The sequence below is a fragment of the Panthera tigris genome, chromosome X (genome assembly GCF_018350195.1).
Source record: "Panthera tigris isolate Pti1 chromosome X, P.tigris_Pti1_mat1.1, whole genome shotgun sequence".
Taxonomy (NCBI): Eukaryota; Metazoa; Chordata; class Mammalia; order Carnivora; family Felidae; genus Panthera; species Panthera tigris.
The window spans coordinates 98,885,712-98,906,142 of record NC_056677.1 but is presented as its reverse complement, the minus strand read 5'-3'; the positions used below and the strand labels follow the sequence as shown (position 1 = coordinate 98,906,142).

The window sequence follows — 20,431 nt, the reverse complement described above, 5'->3', positions numbered from 1 at the left end:
AAAATCATCAGATGAAAACAAGAAGTTACAAATAACAGAATTATGTGACAAGGATTTTAGTCATCATGGTGCTTCGATGAAAAATTATGTAAAAGCTTGAAGAAAATGAAAATATAGAAAGTCCCAGAGTTCCCATCAAATAATGTCCAAGCAAAGAAATAAAAGACATAAAGAAAAATCAAATTTTAGAACTGAAAATATAAACCAAAATGAAAAATTGCTAGAAGGGGCCAACCGCAGAACAGAGTTGATAAGGGAAAGAATGAGTAGATGTAAACATAGGACAGTAGAAATTGCCCACTCTGAGAAGTATGAGCAGGAACTCAGGAAGACTCAGCTTATCAAAGCTGCCCCAGCGATGAAAACAAGCTCTGTGTTTGAAGACCCAGTGATCAGCAAATCCTCCAACATGATGATGAAAGGCAGAAACAAAGTACTGGCCACATCCTTCATGATGCAGACTCTGGAAGCTGTGAAAGGAAGCATTTTGAGAAGTACCATGCTTCTGCAGAACAGGCAGCCATCAAACGCAACCCCTACACCATCTTCCACCAAGCACTGGAGAACTGTGAGCCTGTGATTGGGCTGGTACCCATCCTCAGAGGTGGCCATTTCTACCAGGTCCCTGTGCTACTGGCTGACTGGCGTCGCCACTTCCTGGCCATGAAGTGGATGATTACTGAGTGCAGGGAGAAGCACTGGAGGATGCTGATGCCAGAGAGGTCATCACATGAGCTGCTGGAGGCTTTTCACAACCAGGACACTATGATCAAGAAGTATGACATGAACAAGATGACTGAGGCCATCCATGCCCTAGCTCACTACTGCTGGTGTTAGAGAGGGTAGAGGCTCAAGGAGCAGCCCAGGGCTCTCTGCTGCAAGAAACAATAGGAGCCCCTGTCATGGTGAAAAACACTTGTGTGTTAAGGGTATAGTTCCTTTTTAAGCTCAGGCAGGCCTCATAAGGATGGAGCAACATATTTATTGCTTCTTAGTCCTTTCTTTGGGGGCTAGAACTTGTTCTTCCTGTTTTATCACCTTACAAAGAGAGAACATGTCAATGTAGATTTCCCCCAGGAAACTTAGGGCCCATCCAGCTACTCTTCCTTCAATTTGGGTAGAACTTAGGATGATATGAAAGGAAGCAGTTTTAATATTAGAAAAGGTTTATTAAAAAATTCTCACCCTGAACTGGTGTAGTATGTGATATGGTACTGCTATTTATTAAAACCAACTAGAAATGAAGAGGAAGAGGAAGAGGAAGAAGAAGAAAGGAAAGAAGGAAAGAAATAAAGAAGAGAAAGAAAGAAATAAAAAGAAGGAAGAAAGAAGAGAAATTACTCTTTCTGAAAAACAGAAAAAAATAGATGGAAAAAAGATACTTAGGGATCTGACGTTCTTTAACAAAAGATCTAACATCCATGCCATCAGATTCCTATCAGGTTATAAGAAAGAATGACACTAAAGTAGTACTCAAAGAAATAATGGCTGAGGGGTCCCTGGCTGGCTGAGTCGGTAGGGTATGGGACTCTTGATCTTGGGGTCATGAGTTCAAGCCACATGTTAGGTATAAAGCTAACTATAAAACAAACAAACAAACAAATAAGTAAAAATAAATAATGGCTGAAAATTCCCCAAATTTGCCAAAAGACATAAACCTACAAATGCAAGAAGCTGAGCAAACCTTAAACAGGATAGACCCAAAGAAATTCATGTCACAATACATTATAATCAAACTGCTGAAAATTAGAAGCAAAGAAAATCTAGAAAGTAGCAAGAGATAAATGACACTTTATTTCCAGGGGAAACTAATGCAAATTACAGCAGATTTCCAATACAAGTTCAGGAGAAGTACAACCTTCTCTACACAACTCCTACTTATGACTCTACCTTGAGGCCAGAAGGAAGTGGCACACTATTTTTAAATGCTAAGCAAAGAAATATCAACCCAGAATTCCATATGCAGTGAAAATATTCTTTATTGAAAAAGGAGAAATCAAGACTATCTTAGATGAAGGGAAATTAAGAGAATTTGTCACCAGAAGACCTACCCTAAAAGAATGGCTAAAGGCAATTAATGAAACAGGAAGTAAATAATAAGAGAAGGAATCTTGAAACATTAGGAAGAAATAAAGTATAATGGGAAGAGTAAAAACTTTGGTAATACAATAGACCTTCCTTTTCCTCAAGTTTCTCTACACTAATAATGAACTGTCTGAAAAAGAAATTTTAAAAAATCACATTTATATTATCAAAAGAACAAGAAAATTAGGAATAAATTTAACCAAAGAAGTGAAGATTTATACTGTGAAAACAGTAAGACATTGATTTAAGAAATTGAAGAAAGTGTAAATAATTGGAAAGATATCCCATGTTCATAGTTGGAAGGATATTATTTTTTTAATTTTTTTATGTTTATTTATTTTTGACAGAGAGAGAGAGACAGAGCATGAGCAGGGGAGGGGCAGAGAGAGGAAGACACAGAATTCGAAGCAGGCTCCAGGCTCTGAGCTGTCAGCACAGAGCCCGACGCAGGGCTTGAACTCACAGACCGCGAGGTCATGACCTGAACTGAAGTCAGATGCTCAACCAGTCGACTGAGCCACCCAAGTGCCCCTTGGAAGGATATTATTAAAATTTCCATACTACCCAAAGTCATTTGTAGATTCAATGCAATCTCTACCAATATTCCAATGCCATTTTTCACAGAAGTAGAACAAACAGTCCTAAAACTCATATGGAACCACAAAATACCCTGAATAGCCAAAGTAATCTTGAGAAAGAACAAAGCTGGAGACATCACATTCCTGATTCCAAACTATATTACAAAGCTATAGTAATCAAAACAGTATGGTACTGGCATAAAAACAGGCACATACACCAATGGAACACAGTTAAAAGCCCCAAAATAAACCCACTCATATATGGTTAACAAATATGTGACAAGGGAGCCACGAATAGACAAGGGGGAAATGATAGTCTCTTTAACAAATGGTGTTTGGAAAACTGGATAATCACATGCAAAAGAATGAGCTCCAGTCTTATACCACTAACAAAAATTAACTCAAAATATTTTTTTTAGTTTATTTATTTTGAGAGAGAGGTAGCATGAGTGGGGGAGGGGCAGAGAGGGAGGGAGAGAGAGATGTGGGGCTCCATCTCATGAACTGCAAGATCATGACCTGAGCCGAAACCAAGAATTGGATACTCAACTGACTGATCAATTCAGGTGCCCCAAACTCAAAATATTTTAAGGACATAAATATAACACCTGAAACATTATAACCCCTAGAAAAAGGCATAGGAAGAAAGCTCCTTAACATTGGTCTTGGCAATGATTTTTTGGATGTGATGCCAAAAGCACAGGCAACAAAAGCAAAAAAATCATCAAGCAGGATTTAAACTAAAAAGCCCTGCACTGCAAAATAAATAAATAATAATAATAATCAATCGGTAAAATGAAAAGGCAACCTATGAAATAGGAGAAAATATCTATCTGTCTAACCATCTATCTGATCAGGCATTAATATACAAAACATATAAGGAACTCCTATAAGGAACTCATATAAGGAACTCCTCCATATAAGGACCCAATAGCAAAAAGGAACTTAAAAATCCAATTAAAAAAGACCAGAGGAACTGAATAGACATTTTCCCAAAGAAGATACACAAATGACCAATAGGCACATGAAAAGGGGCTAAACATCACTAGTCATCAGGGAAATGCAAATGAAAACCACCTGTTAGAATGGCTATTATCAAAAAGACAGGAGATAAGTGTTAGTAAGAATGTGGAGAAAATAGAACCTTCATGCACTGTTGGTAGGAATGTAAATAAATTGGTACAGACACTATGGAATAAATACAGAGGTTGTTCAAAAAATTAAAAATAGAACTACCACATGACACAGCAATCTCACTTCTGGGTGCATATCCAAAAGAAATGAAATTAGGATCTCAGATATCTGGACTCCCATGTTCGTTGCACCATTATTCACAATAATCACAACATTGAAACTGCCTACATGTCTAAGGATGAACGGAAAAAGATGTGACACACAGACACACACGATGGAATATTATTCAGCTATCAGAAAGGAGAAAGGCCTGCCATTTGCAACAACATTTGGACCTTGAAAGCATTATGCAAACTGAAGTAAGTCAGAGAAAGACAAATACTGAATGATATCACTTATATGTGAAATCTAAAAAGCCAAACTTATACAACAGAGTAGAATGGTTCTTGCCAGGGTCCTAGCAGTGGGAGAAATGGGAATGTGTTGGTTGAAGGGTACAAACTTCCAATTTTAAGATGAATAAGTTCTGGAGATCTAATGTACAGCATGATGACTATAGTGAACAATACTACATTATATATTTGAAAGTTGCTAAGCGAATAAATCTTAAATGTTCTCACCACACCAAAATATGATAATTTGAAGTGATAGAAGTGTTAATGAACCCTGCTGTAGTTATAATTTTCTAATAAATACACGTGTATCAATTCATCATGTTGTACACCTTAAACTCACACACTGTTATATGTCAATTATATCTCAGTAAAGCTGGAGGAAAAAATTAGAAGGAGGAAGGGAGGCAAAAACAGAGGGAAGAAGGGAGGAAGGAAAGAGAAAAAGGTTGAAGGGACAAGACTAGAAAAAAGAGTTAAAAAAAAAAAAAACTGTCCTCACAAAGGATCTGATTTTAATTGAACCAGTCTGTGTGGCAATTTATTTTCCAGGACATTGTTGAAAATAATAGAACGATCAGCCAGCAATTAGTGGCACTTAGTAGGTGGGCGTGCTCAGGGAAAGAGACAAAGAGAGCCCTGCCAAACAACTATCATTCTAAGGTGACTGTGCACATGCCCAATGCTGTGTCCTCCAAGAAGTGCCTATCAGAAGTGCATACAATAGAGAGGAAATACATTTCATTAAAAATGATCCAGTTAAAATAAATGATCCAGTTACCAGAAACAAACAAATAAGTATAACAAACACCCCCACATACACACAGGTGGGATGGAATGTGGACCTATAACCAGAGTTGCTACAACATGTTACCTAAAATGTCCCATTTCCAACAAAAAATTACAAGACATGCAAAGAAACAGCAAAGTCTGACCCATATATGGGGGGCAACAGAAATTGGCTGAGAATGGACAGACATCATATTTAATGGACAAAGATTTCAAAGTGGCCAAGAGAAACATATTCAAAGCAGTATAAAAATATCATGCTTAAATAAGTAAAGGTATGGTGACAATGTCTCATTAAGTCGGGACCATCAATAAGAGGACAGAAACTATAGAGTCGCCTGGGTAGCTCACTTGGTTAAATTAACTTCAGACTCTTAATTTCGGCTCAGGTCATGATCTCACGGTTGGTGAGTTTAAGCCCCACGTGGGGCTCTGTGCTGACAGTGTGGAGCCTGCTTGGGATTCTCTCTCTCTCCTTCTCTCTCTGCCCCTCCCCAGCTCGTGCTCTCTGTCTGTCCCTCAAAATAAATAAATAAAAACTTTTTTAAAAAAGGTTAAAACTATAAAAAAAGAACCAAATGGAAATTCGGAAGCCTAAAGTATCATAACTTAAAAGAAAAATTTACTAGAGGGGCTCCACAGTTAATTTGAATTGCCAAAAGAGTTAGGAAAGAAAGAAAGAAAGAAAGAAAGAAAGAAAGAAAGAAAGAAAGAAAGAAAGAAAGAAAGAAAAGAAGGAAAGAAAGAAAGAAAGAAAGAAAGAAAGAAAGAAAAGAAAAGAAAAGAAAAGAAATAGCAAGTATGAAAATAGATATTATGTAATCAAAAATCAAAATAACACAGAGGAAAAAAGAAAATAAAAGCTGCAGTGTCGGGGTGCCTGGCTAGCTTGGTAGAGCATGTGATTCAATCTCAGGATTGTGAGTTTGAGCCCCACATTGGGTATAAAGATTACATTAAAAAAATAGCTTCAGAGAAATATGGGACCTGCAAAGTACACAATGTGCATGTAACAGAAGTGCCAGAAGGGAAGAGATTAAGGTGCAGAAAAAATATTCAAAGATATAATTGCTGAATATTTTCCAATGTGATGAAAAACTTTATACATCTAAACAGCTCAATGAATTTCAAATACAATAAAAGCAACCAGATCCACAGAAAGATACATTATAATAAAAATGCTGAAAGCCAAAAGACATGGAGAAAATCATGAAAGCAACAAGAAAACAGAGTCATTTACAAACAAATCCCAATAAAATGAATAGCTGACTTGTCATCAGAAACAATGGAGGACAGAAGGCAGGAGAGAAACATATTCGAAGTGCCAAAATAATAACAAAAAACTATCAACCAAGAATCCTATATCCCTCAAAGCTATCTCTGAATAATAAATGTGAAATAAAGACATTCCTTGATCAACACAATATGAGAGAATTTGTTGCTTAGCGGACCTACCTTATAAGAAATACTAGGCTGAAAGCAAGTGACCCAGACAGTATTTCAAATAAAAAAGCAAAAAAAAAAAGCAAAAACTACTTGTAAAGTTAATTATATGTCATTATAAAAGACAGTATAAATGCATATTTCTTTCCTTTTGTCTCTTGACCAACTTAAAAAAACAATTAAAAATATACGTATAATTGCACTGAAGGGCCTACAATATATAGAAATGTAATAGGTTTGCCAATAACGCAGGGGAGGTGGTAGGGATCAGAGCTGTACTACATGGTAATGTGGATCAACAGAAATAAATGAAGAAACCAGAAATGGGAAATAAGGTCAATATAACAAAAGCTAAACATATATATACATGTTCCTCTTGCTCCTGTTTCTTTAAAATATATAAAATTGTATGAAGTAGTAATTATAGCACTATGTTATTGTGCCTTTAACATATATAATACATGTACAATAACATCACAAAAAGAGGAAAAAGGGAACAGAGGTACACAGGAGTAACCTTTCTGTGTCTCATTGGAACTAAATTAGCATAAATCTGAAGCAAATTTTGATAAGATATATATGGTAAGCCTAAGGGACCATGAAGGAACGACGAAGGAAATAATTCAAAACTATAATGGAAAAGTTAAATTAAAATTGTACGTTAGAAAATATTCACTTAAAGCAAAAGAAAGCAGTACATGAGAAAGAGTAACAAAAAGGCATGGGACATATAGAAAACAAAAAAGTAAAAATAGTATAAACAAAATTATATTAGTAACAACATAATTAAAAGGCAGAGTTTATCAAAATGTATAAAAATCAAGCTCTACCTGTATGCCATCTACAGGACACACACTTACTATTCAAATATATAAACAGACGGGGCGCCTGGGTGGCAGCTAAGCAACCGACTTTGGCTCAGGTCATGATCTCGCTGCTCATGAGTTCGAGGCCCGCATCAGGCTCTGTGCTGACAGCTCGGAGCCTGCAGTCTGCTTCAGATTCTGTCTCTGTCTTTATGCCCCTCCCCTGCTCGCACTCTGTCCCTGTCTCTCTCTCTCTCTCTCTCAAATATAAAAAAATAAAACATAAAAATTTTTTTACTTAAAAATAGATACAAATAGATTGAAAGTAAAAGGATGGGGAAAAATCTATCCTGCAGACAGCAATAGTAAGAAAGCTGGAATGGCTATACTAATATCAAACAAAATGCACTTTAAAACAAAAAAGTGCTTTTAGAGATAAAGAGGGATATTTTCCAGTGATAAAAGGGACAATCCATCAGGATTATATAACAAGTATAAACCTACACATTCAATTATAGAGCACCAAATTACATGAAGCAAAATCTGACAGAAATTAATAAACAATCGAGTCTACAATAATACTTAGAGAGCAAAAAATCCATATTCAATAATGGATACAACAAGACAAAATATTAACAAGGAAATAGAAGAACTGAATAACACTATAAAATATCTATACCTAATGGACATATATAGAACATGCCTCCCAAGAACAGCAAGATATACATTCTTCTCAAGTGCACATGGAATGCTCTCCACAGTAAACCAAATGGTAGGCCATAAAACAAGTCTCAGTACCTTTAGGAGGACAGAAATCATACAAAGTACGCTCTTCAACCACAATAGAACAAAACTGTAAATCAGTAACAGAAGGAAATTTGGTATGTTCACAAACACGTACAATTAAACACCACACTCCTAAATAATCAATAGGTTAAATAAGAAATCATAAGGGAAATTTGAAAGTACTTTGAGATAAATGAAAATGATAACACAAATACCAAACCTTACAGGATCCAGTAAAAACAGTGCTTAACAGGATTTTATAGCTATAAATGCCTTTTTTAAAAAAAAAAAAAAAAAAAAGAAAGAAAGAAAGAAAGAAAGAAAGAAAGAAAGAAAGAAAGATAGATCTCAGATCAATAAGCTAACCTTCCACCTCAAGGCACTGGGAACAGAAGAGCAAACTAAACCTAAAGCAAACAGAGGTTAAAAAAATAATAAAGATTAGATCAAAGGTAAAATAGAAAATAGAAAAACAATAAAGAAAAATCAATGAAACCAAGATTTGGTTCTCTGACAAGATCAACAAAATTGACAAACCTTTAGCTAGACTGATCAAGAAAAAAAAGACATAAGACTCAAATTACTAGAATCAGAAATAAAAAAGGTAGCTGCTAGAGACTAAATGTTTGTGTTCCCCTCCAAATTCCTATTCGGAAACCTAATCCCCAACATGATGATATTTGGAGGTGGGGTCATTGGGAGCTCTCATGAGTGGAATTAGTGTCCCTATAAAAGAGACCTCAGAGAGCTTCCCTGCCCACTTCTGCCATGTGAGATCACCATGAGAAGACAGCAGTCTACAACCAAGAAGAGGGCCTCTCCAGAATTCAACTATGTTTGGCCTCCTTATCTCAGACTTCTAGCCTCAAGAACTGTGAGAAATAAATGTCTGTTGTGTATACACCACCCAGTCTATGGTACTTTGCTATAACAGCCCAAGCTAAGAGACATTGCGGAGATAAAAACAATTATGAAGCTAATAGACATTATAGAAATAAAAACAATTATAAAAAAATTGCAGGCCAATAAATTAGATAACGAATGAAATGGATACATTGCTAGGGAACACAAATGAGCAAAACTGATTCAACAACAAACAAAAATATGAGTAGACTTTTAACAAGAAACTGAATCAGTAATCAAACACTTCCCAACAAAGAAAAAGCCCAGGACCAGGTGACTTTACAGGTAAATTTTGCCAAATACTTAAAGAATTAATGTTGATTCTTGAAAAATTTTCCCCCAAAAAAGAAGAGGGAACATTTCCAACTCATTCTATGAGTCCCTTGTTACACTGGTGCTAAAATCAGACGACGACATGATGTGAAAAAAAATCTACATACCAGTATCTCTTAAGAATACAGACTCAAAAATCTTCAACAAAATACTAGCAAACCAAATCCATCAACATATAGAAAGAATTATACACCACGACTAGCTGGGATTTATCCCATGAACACGAGGGTATATTAACTTGGAAAAAAAATCAATGAATATAATATACCATGTGAACAGAATTAAAAAACAAAAAACCCACGGATCATCTCAATAGATGCAGATAAAACATCTGAGAAACTCCAGCACCTTTTCATATCAGTAATACTCAAACTAGGAATAGAAGGGAACCGTCAGTCTGATAAAAAGCATCTACAAAACACCTATAGCTAACACCCTACTTAATGGTAAGAGATGGGTGTTTTCCCTCTAAGACTAGTAACAAGACAAGAATGTCTGCTCTCACCACTTCTATTCAAAATTTTTACTGGAGTTTCTAACCAGGACACCTAGTCGAGAAAATGAAATAAAAGACATCTAGATTGGGAAGGATGAGGTAAAACTATCTCTATTCACACAAGACATCATCTGGTATGTAGAAAATCCTAAAGAATCCATTTTTTTGAGTAGGCTCCACACCCAACATGGGTGGGACTTAAACTCACAACCCTGTGATCAAGAGTCACATGCTCTACTGAGTGAGTGAGCCAGACGCCCCAAAAGAACCCATTTTTTAAATTAATTTTATTTTTTAATTTACATCCAAATTAGTTAGCATATACAAGAACCAATTTTTTTAAGTAGACCTGAGCTGAGATCAAGAGTCCAACACGTCACCAACTGAGCCACCCAGGTACCTCCCAAAAGTATCCATTTTTGAAAAACTGTAAGAATTAATAAATGAGTTAAGCAAGGCTGCAAAACAGAAGACAAATATATAAGAATCAATTGTCTTTCTATACATTTTCAATGACCAATATGAAAATGAAATTAAGAAAACAATTCCATTTAAAATAGCATCAAAAAGAACACAACATTTAGGAATAATTTTAATAAAAGAAATGCAAAACTAGCTGGGCACCCAGGGAAGAAGGGATGCTTGAGTTTGAAGGCAGTCAGCAGACAGAATCCTTTCTTGTGCGGAGGTCAGTCTTTTTTCTCTTAAACCTTCCAACTGATTAGATGAAGTCCATCCACATTATGGAGAGCATCTAAAAAATATCTTCCCAGCAACATCCACACTAATATTTGACCAAATATCTGGGTACTGTGGTCTAGCCAAATTGATGCATAAAATTAGCCATCACAGATTGGAAGACATAATATTGTTAAGATAGTAGTACTCCCCAAATTGACCTAAAGATTCCATTTAATCTATATCAAAATACCAACTGGCTATGTTCTAGAAATTAACAAACCGATCCTAAAATTCCTATGGAAACTCAAGGAACCCACAATAGCCAAAATAACCTTAGAAAAGAACAAAAGTTGGACTTAAAATTTCCTGAGTTCAAAATCTACTACAAAACAACAGTAATCTAGACAGCATGGTACTGGCATAAGAATAGACGTATAGATGAGTGGAATATAATTGAGAGTCTAGAAAAAAGCCCATGTATATGGTCAGTTGATTTTCAATAGACACACCAATACAATTCGATGGGAAAGAGCAGTTTTTTCAATAAATGGTGCTTGGACAACTTGATAGCCACATATAAAAGAATGAGGTTGGATCTGTATGTCACACAACATACAAAAATTCAAAATGAATAAAAACCCAAATATAAGAGTCAAAACCATAGGGCCGCCTGGGTAGCTCAGGTGGTTAAGTGGCTGACTCTTAATTTCAGCTCAGGTCATGATCTCAGGGTCGTGAGACTGAGCCCCTCATCAGGCTCTGTGCTGACAGTGAGGAGCCTGCTTGGGATTCTCTCCTTCCCTTTCTCTCTGCCCCCCAACTCCTGCTCACACACACTCTCTCTCATTCTCTCTCTCTCAAAATAAATAAACTTATAAACATTTTTTTAAAGAGTCAAGACTATAAAACTCTCAGAAAATAGAATATGGATTTGTCAGTGGAATCTTAGATATGACACCAAAAATGCAAGCAACATAAGAAAAACAAGTAACTTAAATGTCATAAAAAATTTTAAGAAACTTCTGTTTCTTAGGATTCTATCAAGAAAGTGGAGACAACTCACAGAAAGGGAGAAAATTTTTATAAATCATATACCTAATAAGGGACTCATACCTAGAATATATAAAGAATGATTAAAACACAATAATAAAATGACAACCCAATTTTTAAAATCAGCAAATTATCTAAACAGACATTTCCCCAAAGATATGGACAATAAACACACGAAGCAATGTTCAATGTCATTCATTATCAGGGAAATATAAATAAAAATCACAATGAGATACCACTTCATACCTACTGGGATGGTTATACAAAAAGAAAAAGGATAATTAGAGTTAGTTTGGTGAGGATATAAAGCCATAACCCTTATGCACTGCTGGTGGGAATATCAAACTGTGTAGCCACTTTGGAAAACAATCTGGAGATTCCTCAAAAAGTTAAGCATAAAGTTACCATTTGACCAAGCAATTCTACTCCTCCTAGATATATCCCCAAGAGAAGTGAAAACACATCCACACAAAAACTTGTGCACAAAAGTTCATAGCAGCATTATTTGTAATAGCCAAATGGCAGAATCTACTCAAATGTCCATCAAATGATGAAGGGATAAACAAATATTGTATCTCTGTCTAATGGAATGTTAGTCAACCATAAGAAGAATGAAGTACTGATACATGTTACAACACAGATGACGCTTGAAAACATGCTAAGTAAAGGCAGTCACAAAAGACCACATAATATAATATTCCATTCACAAAATGTCCAAAATAGAGAGAGAGAGAGAGAAAGAAAGAGAGAGAGAGAGAAAGAAAGAGAGAGAGAGAGAAAGAAAGAGAGAGAGAGAGAGAGAAAGGTAGATTTGTGGTTGCTTAGAGGGTTGCAGGGTTTCTTTTTGGGTGATAAAGATTGTGGTGATGATTACACAATTCAATATACTAAAAACCATCGAGTTGTGTACTTTAAGTGGCCAAATTGTTTGGTATGTGAATTATGTCTCAATAAAGTTGTAAAAAAATATATAGATAAATCAAAATGGAATTCTAAAGAAGGTATGAGGAAATCAAAAGAATGAAGGAAAAATAAACACAAAAGTGAAGAACAGAGAGAACAGAAAACAAAGAATGTTACACTTAAGCCCTAACATATCAATAATTACATTAAATGTATACAGTCTAAATACACAAATTAAAAGACAAAGTAGCAGAATAGTTTCCAAATATGACACAATGATATGCTTATAAAAGAAACTTCAAATATCAAAATATACGCATATTGGAAGTAAAAGGCTAGAAAAAGTTATATCATTCATATATTAAACAAAGAAAAGCAAGTGTGGCTATATTAATATCAAATAAAGTAGACCAGAGCAATGAAAATTATCAGAGATAAAGAGGGAGAGGACATTATATAATGAAAGTGTCAGTCTATTAAAATGACATAACACATTCCCATTGTTTATGCCCCGAACAACAGAGCTGCACAATATATGAAGCAAATACTGATAGAATGAAAGGAGAAACAGACAAAAAATTATAATTGAAGACTTCAAAACTCTTGTTTCAAAAACTGACAGAACTAGGCAGAAAATCAACAAGCATATAGCATTCAACAACACCATCAACTGACAGGGTCTAAATGGCATTTATAGAACACACCAGTCAACGACAGCAGAATACACATTCTTTTCACATGCACATGGAACATATACCAATAAACAAAGTCAATAACAGATAACAGGAAAATCTCCAAACCCTTGGAAACTAATCAAAATCTAAATAATCCTTAAGGCAAAGAATAAGTCTTAAAGAAATTAAAATAATACACTGAATTGATTGAAAATAAAAATAAACATATCAGACATTGAAGGATATAGCTAAAGAAGTGCTAAAAAGAAATTTATAGGATTAAATGCTTATATTAGAAAAGAGAAGGGACACCTGGGTGGCTTAGTGGGTTAAGCTGTCTGACTCTTGATTTTGGCTCAGGTCATGATCTCAGGGTCAGTCGTGAGACTGGGCTCTGCTCTGGGCATGGAGCCTGCTTAACAGTCTCTATCCTTCTGCCCTTCCCCTGCTCATGCTCTCTTGCTCTCACTCTCTGTCAAAAATTTAAAAAATAATAATAAATAAATTAAAATTTAGAAAAAAAAAAACAAAAAGAAAAGAGAAAAAGTCTCAATAACCTAAAGGCCTGACTTAAACTAAAAACAGGGGCACCTGGATGGCTCAGTCAATTTAAGTGTCTGACTTCAGCCCAGGTCATGATCTCACAGTTTGTGAGTTTGAGCCCAGCATGGATGGGGCTCTCTGCTAACAGCACAAAGCATGCCTCAGATCCTTTATTTCCCTCTCTCTCTCTCTCTGCCCCTCCTCGGCTCACACACTCTCTCTCAAAAACAAATAATAAAACATTAAAAAAAGAAACTAAAAACAAACTCAAAGCAAGCAAAGGGAAGGAAATAAATAGTGGAAGTCAATGACATTGAAAACAGAAATAATAAAAGTTGAGTTTATCAGTCTTGGGGCACCTGGCTGGCTCAGTGGGTAGAGCATGTGACTCTTGATCTCAGGGTTGTGAGTTCAAGCCCCATGTTAGGTGTCGAGTTCACTTATTAAAAAATAAAGTTGAGTTTATGAGTCTATATAGTTCACAGACTCTACCTTCTTCCATTTTGAAAATCAGAACAGTATCTGTTCCTCTCCCAGTTTCCTTACTGGGAAGTAAGTCCATTTTCATGATTCCTTAAAGATTCCTAAACAGCAGTGCTATAATGCCATCTGTGATCAGTCCCCTAGGATATAAACTGTGCCAAGAGACTTGAGGTCACAAGCTCAACTTTTATCTTGACATTGGATTCATTCTTACCATGCAGAGTTCTACCCTTTGGGACGAAGGCAGAAGCCAAATGGAATTTGAATACTTCTCTGTTTCTTACAACAATATCAGCCCTAACCACCAGACCCTAGCTCTCAGTGGACATCAGAGTAACTCTGTAGAACCCTAAGACTCTGGAAAACAGTTTGAAACTCAATATACTAAACAATAGAAATAGAAAAAAACAAGGCTCCATAAACTCAATTTTCAGCAAGATTACAATCTCACTGCCTGACCATGGCTTTTTCTTTTCTTTTCTTTTGTTTAATGTTTATTTACTTATTTTGAGGGGGGAAGGGGCAGAGAGAGAGGGAGAGAGAGAATCCCATGCAGGCTCCATGCTGTAGCACAGAGCCTGACGCAGGACTCAATCTCACAAACCATGAGATCATGACCAAAACCAAGAGTCGGAGGCTTAACTGACTGAGCCACCCAGATGCCCCATCTGACCATGTCTTATTAACCTATGCCTGTTTGCCCTCCTTTAAAAAATGTAGACATTATACTCATTCTTGTGTGAACACACTAATGGGAGAGTGACTCTGGAACCATCCTCTTGTCTTAAACCTTGATAAGTATAATGTCATAATCATTAGTAAACCTCAATGCAACCTCTAGATATACTTTGGTGATAGAGTTTCTTTTCCAATAGCCTAGAAGTACACAGTTTCAGCATGCAGATAAACTCCTTCAAGAGCAACAAAACATGAAATACAACAACCTTGGATAAAAATTTAAAAATCACAGCACAGAATAAATTGATTCCTGAAATATTTACTAAAATAGCAGCCGGTATCCAGTAGTATATCACTGAATACCTTCCTGCGACAGGAGAATCTGAGCCAAAGAGGTTTTATCTTCAATGTATTTTTGGAACCTGTATTTATGAACCAAATCTGCGTTGTTCATTGAAAAGTAGTTGTTTGGGAATTTGTTATGCTCTACTAAATGAGAATATAAAGGACAAGAAATATGCTCCATTATGAGCATAAACACTCTTTCCTGCCTCCTCCTTTTGTTTTTCTGCCTGCTCAGTACTGGGAAAGGCGCTTGGGAGATACAAAAAGGTAAAGGAATGGACCCTACATTGAGGGAATTTATGGCCTAGTTGAGCTAACAGACCTAAGAAATATAATAATGCAATAAACATGACAAGGTTGCTGGTGAGTACCCTGGGAATGTGAAGGCTATGGGCTGTTGGGTCAGAGAAGGCACCAAGAAAGAGACTAAACCTGAATTAGGACTTAAGAAATGGCTAATATTTGGAGAGGCAGTAAGGAAAGAAAGGGCATTTCAGCCAGGTGGAGCAAAGTGATCAAAGATTCTAAAGAGTCAGAAATGTGTCAAGCATGCTTGAGAAACAATGGCTAGAATGGATGGTCTATGTTGAAGAATAAGAAGGATACAAGTCGGTCAAGACTATGGATGATATCCCATATTAAGGAGCTTTGGCCTCAGCACATTAGCTACTACTAAAGTGTAGCCACCCACATCAGAATCACCTGGAGAGAGTGTTTAAAATGAACTACAGGCCCGAAGTCCAATGACTCTGATTCAGCAGGTTTAGGGCTGGGGCCAGGGAACCTGTATTTTGAACAAGCATTTCCCCCCCCCCACACACACACACAGACCTCATCAAGTGATTCTGATGCCTGATAGAATATAAGAACTGCTTCAAGCAATGGAAAGTCAATGAGAGGCTTTTAGAATGAGGAGTACCATAGTGATACAGCAGTGATTTAGGAAAATAAATCTTCAGTTGTATGCTGGGTTGATTGAAGAAAAGGAGATATGGAAAGTCAGAGAGAAGGCTTTCCAATAGTCCAGGTGTTCAATTTAATCACTGTGATTTATCCATCCCTCTGCTCCCAGGGCCTAGCATAGAGTCGGATACACAGTAATTCACTCAGAGGCAGACATACTTGTGAAGTTAATGAAGCTTAATGCTTTAGAGTCCCTTAGTTGCATAGAGCCTTTCCCAGTCCCTTCTTTTTTTTAATGTTTATTTTTATTTTGAAATAGACAGAGAGAGTACAACCAGGGGAGGGGCAGTGAGAGAGGGAGAAAGAGAATCCCAAGCAGGCTCTGCACTGTCACTGTCAATGCAGAGCCCAATTCAGGGCTCAATCTCACAAACCAAGAGACCTGAGCTGAAATCAAGAGTCAGATGGTCAACCGAATGAGCCACCCAGGTGCCCCTCTTCCTTTTTTTTAATTTAAAAAATGTGGGGTGCCTGGGTGGCTTAGTCAGTTGAGTGTCCAATTCTTGATTTTGGCTCAAGTCATGATCCCAGGGTCATGGGATCAAGCCCCACATCAGGCTCCGCACTGAGCATGGAACCTGCGTAAGATTTCTCTCTCTCCCTCTGCCCCTCTCACTCGCTCACGCACTTGCTCTCTCTAAAAAAAATTTTTAATTTAATTTTAAAAATAAATAACTCACATATATACCTATTTTTGAATTCTTTAAGATGGCCCCCCAAATTGTATAAAGGCTCAGACTCCACAAATACTAGATCCAGCCCTTTATTCAGTGTTTAATTTTTTTTAATTTATTTTTTTAAGTTTCTTAATTTATTTGGGGGTGGGGGGTAGGGCAGGGAGGGTTAGAGAGAGAATCCCAAGCAGCCTTGTGCTGCCAGCACAAAGCCTAATGCGGGGCTCTATCTCACAAACTGAGATCATGACCTGAGCTGAAATCAAGAGTCAGACGTTTAACCGACTGAGCCACCCAGGCACCAAAAGTTTATTTATTTTGAAGGAGAGAGAAAGAGTGTGCCTGTGCATGCATGAGTCAGGGAGGAGCAGAGAGAGAGGGAGAGAGAGAATCTCAACCATGCTCTGCACTGTCAGTGCAGAACTCGACATGGGGCTCAATCTCACAAACCGTGAGATCATGACCTGAGCTGAAATCAAGAGTCAGACACTTAACCAACTGAGCGACGCAGATGCTCCTTAATTTTTTTAGTAATACCTACACCCAACATGGGGCTTGAACTTACAACTGCAAGATCAAGAGGCACATGCTTTTCTGACTGAGTTACCCAGGCACTCCTGTATTCAGTGTTTATTGAGTTGAACTCAAAGATTTAATTTTTTGTGGGGCGCCTAGGTGACTCAGTTGGTTAAGCATCTGACTCTTGATTTTGGTTCAGATTATGATCTCAGTTTGTGGGTTTGAGCCCCACATAGGGCTCTGTGCTAACAGCTCAGAGCCTGGAGCCCGCTTTGGATTCTGTGTCTACCTCTCTCTCTGCCTCTCTCCTGCTCACTCACGCTCTGTCTCTCTCTCTTAAAAATAAACATTAAAATTTTTTAAATAAAAAGTGTTCATTTAAAAAAAGATTAATCTTTTGACAAATCACTTAATGTATTCTTCCTCCTTGCTATACCTGTTTAACCCCAGTTTATTCTCAATATAATAGATGGATCCTATTAAAAGAAAAGTCTATATATATCACTCTTGTGCCCAAACTCTCTAGTCTCAGAGTAAAAGTCAAATCTTTACAATGGCTATAAGGTCCTATACAACCTGGATCCTTGTTACTTCTCTTATCTCATCTCCTACTATCCCTTCTGCTCACTGTGTTCCAGTCCTATTAACCTCTTTGTTGTTCCTACACCATGCCAGGAATATTCCTGCATCAAGGCCTTTGACACTTCTGTTCCCTTTGCCTGGAATTCTCCTCCTTGCAGATATTCTCATGGCTCACTCTCTCACGTCCCTCACAGCTCTGCTCGAATGTCACCTTGTCAGTGACATCTTTTCTGACCACCTTCTCTAAACTGCAATCATGGGGCACCTGGGTGGCTCAGTCGGTAAGCATCCGACTTCAGCTTGGGTCACGATCTCCCGGTTCATGAGTTTGAGCCCCGCGTCGGACTATGTGCTGACAGCTCAAAGCCTGAGCCTGCTTCAGATTCTGTGTCTCCCTCTCTCTCTGCTCCTCCCTCACTCACATTCTGTCTCTCTCCCAAAAATAAATAAACATTAAAAAAATTTTTTTTAAATAAATAAACAATAAACTGCAATCTTATATACATACTCCCTATACCCTTCTCTGTTTTAGATATCTTCTTAGCACTTATCACTATATAACATATATTTCAATTTTTGTTTTTTACCATTAGAAATATAAGATCCATGAGGTCAGGGGTATTTGTCTCTCTTGTTTTCTGGTATATCCCTACCGCTTAGAACAGTACTCAATGCATAGAGATTGCTCAAAAAAATCCTCATTGAATGAATGAACGCCACTTTTTAGCTGTGTAACTTTGGATAAATCACTTAAGCCTCAGTTTTCTCATCTATAAAATTAGATAATAATAGCACCTACTTCATAGTCTTCTGAGGTTGGGAAGGAGATAATTTATTAACATTTAGTACAGAATCTTGCACAAAGTAGGCAATAAATGTTAACATGGGTCCTTGATAACTTAATCCAAAGAATACCACCTACTCTGCTTCCATAGAAGACCAGCCTGAGCCAGGCATAACCTACTTAGCCAGGCCTGGCCAAACTCAACAACAGATCTGCAACTGCAAAAGCTATTTCCCTCCACTGATGAATGTCACTGACAAGTACAGAGGCAAATAGACACACGGAGAGGCAGATGTGACACACCAGAAGCTCATCCGGGACATGGTCTCAGGCTAGAAGAACTGGAATCTGTCTTGTTTTACAGAGACATGAAAAGGGAACCAAGCTACATGCACATTTTATTTGTAAGGAGTCAATCACAGTAGGAGTCCCACTAAAAGACACTCAGCACCACCCAACACATGCATACATCCTGGTGTGCATATCAAATAAGCCTTCTCTTTATTCCTTAGGCATCATGGGAAGCTAAATCAAGAGAAAACCTACTTACAGCAGAGGTCCTAACTATTGGCAAAATATGATTGTTACCTAATTTGGAGTCACCATTCTTTAAGCGAGAGCCAGCCCCTCTCACTCGCACCTAAGCATGCTAAGCTCAGTCAGGACCTAACGGGACCAATGTTGCTTCCAACATCTGCTCCTGGACTTCATCCTGGTTCTTCACTGTCTACTTATAGACTATAGATATGTGTCTTCCTGAAAGAAAAGGAGGCTAGGGAGACAAAGAGTCTTTCATACCTTTATGTTACAATCTGCTCCTAACATACATGTGGGTCCAGCTTTAAGATCATAACTCTTGTTTCCTCTACATCTACTTGAAGAATAATTTCCTGTACACACTAATAATAGCAAAAATTACTAGCTGAAATTTAGCAATTACTATGTATGAAGCACCATATGACCTTTACACTCATTGGTTTTAATTTTTTAATGTTTATTTTTGAGACAGAGAGAGCACAAGTGGGTGTGCAGCAGAGAGAGAGAGACAAGCGTGAACAGGGGAGGGACAGAGAGAGAGGGAGACACAGAATCTGAAGCAGGCTCCAGGCTCTGAGCTGTCAGCACAGAGCCCAAGGTGGGGAATGAGCCCATGAACTGTGAGATCATAACCGGAGCCAAAATCAAGAGTCGGACACTTAACCAACTGAGCCACCCAGGTGCCCCTACACTCATTGGTATTAAACCTTCAGTAACAGGCAGGAGTTATTGAGGACAATCAGCCACAGCTGTGAGCTGTCTTGTGGACATGGGTCTCAACAAGGGCCACAAGGTGACCAAGAACATGAGCAAGTGCCTCACAAGGCACACCAAGTTCATGTGGGACATGATCAGAGAGGTGTGCGGCTTCACCCCATACCAGCAGTGAGCCATGGAGCTGCCGAAGGTCTCCAAGGACAAGTGCACTCTCAACTTCATCAAGAAAAGGGTAGGGACACACATCCGTGCCAAAGGAAGAGAGAGGAGCTAAGCAACATCCTGGCAGCTATGAGGAAAAGGGTATCCAAGAAGGACTGAACCCCTCCCCTCTGTATGTAATAAAGTTTTTTTGGAACTTGAAAAAAATAAAAATAGAGAAATAAACCATCAGTAACACATTAGGTAGGTACCATTTCCCCCATTTTACAAAGGGGGAATCTGAACTGACTCAGAAAGACTAATTTATTTACATAAGTTCATATAGCGAGTCAGTGATAAAGTCAGGATTCAAACAGATCTGCCTTGCTCCAAATCTATACTTGCCACTACA

At 37.5% G+C, this 20,431-nt stretch overlaps 2 pseudogenes; both read left to right on the top strand.

Moving 5' to 3' along the window:
- The first annotated feature begins 262 nt into the window (after window positions 1–262).
- LOC102968140 lies at window positions 263–837 on the top strand (annotated as a pseudogene).
- Window positions 838–19,930: 19,093 nt separating this feature from the next.
- On the top strand, window positions 19,931–20,199 carry LOC102964393 (annotated as a pseudogene).
- Window positions 20,200–20,431: the final 232 nt, after the last annotated feature.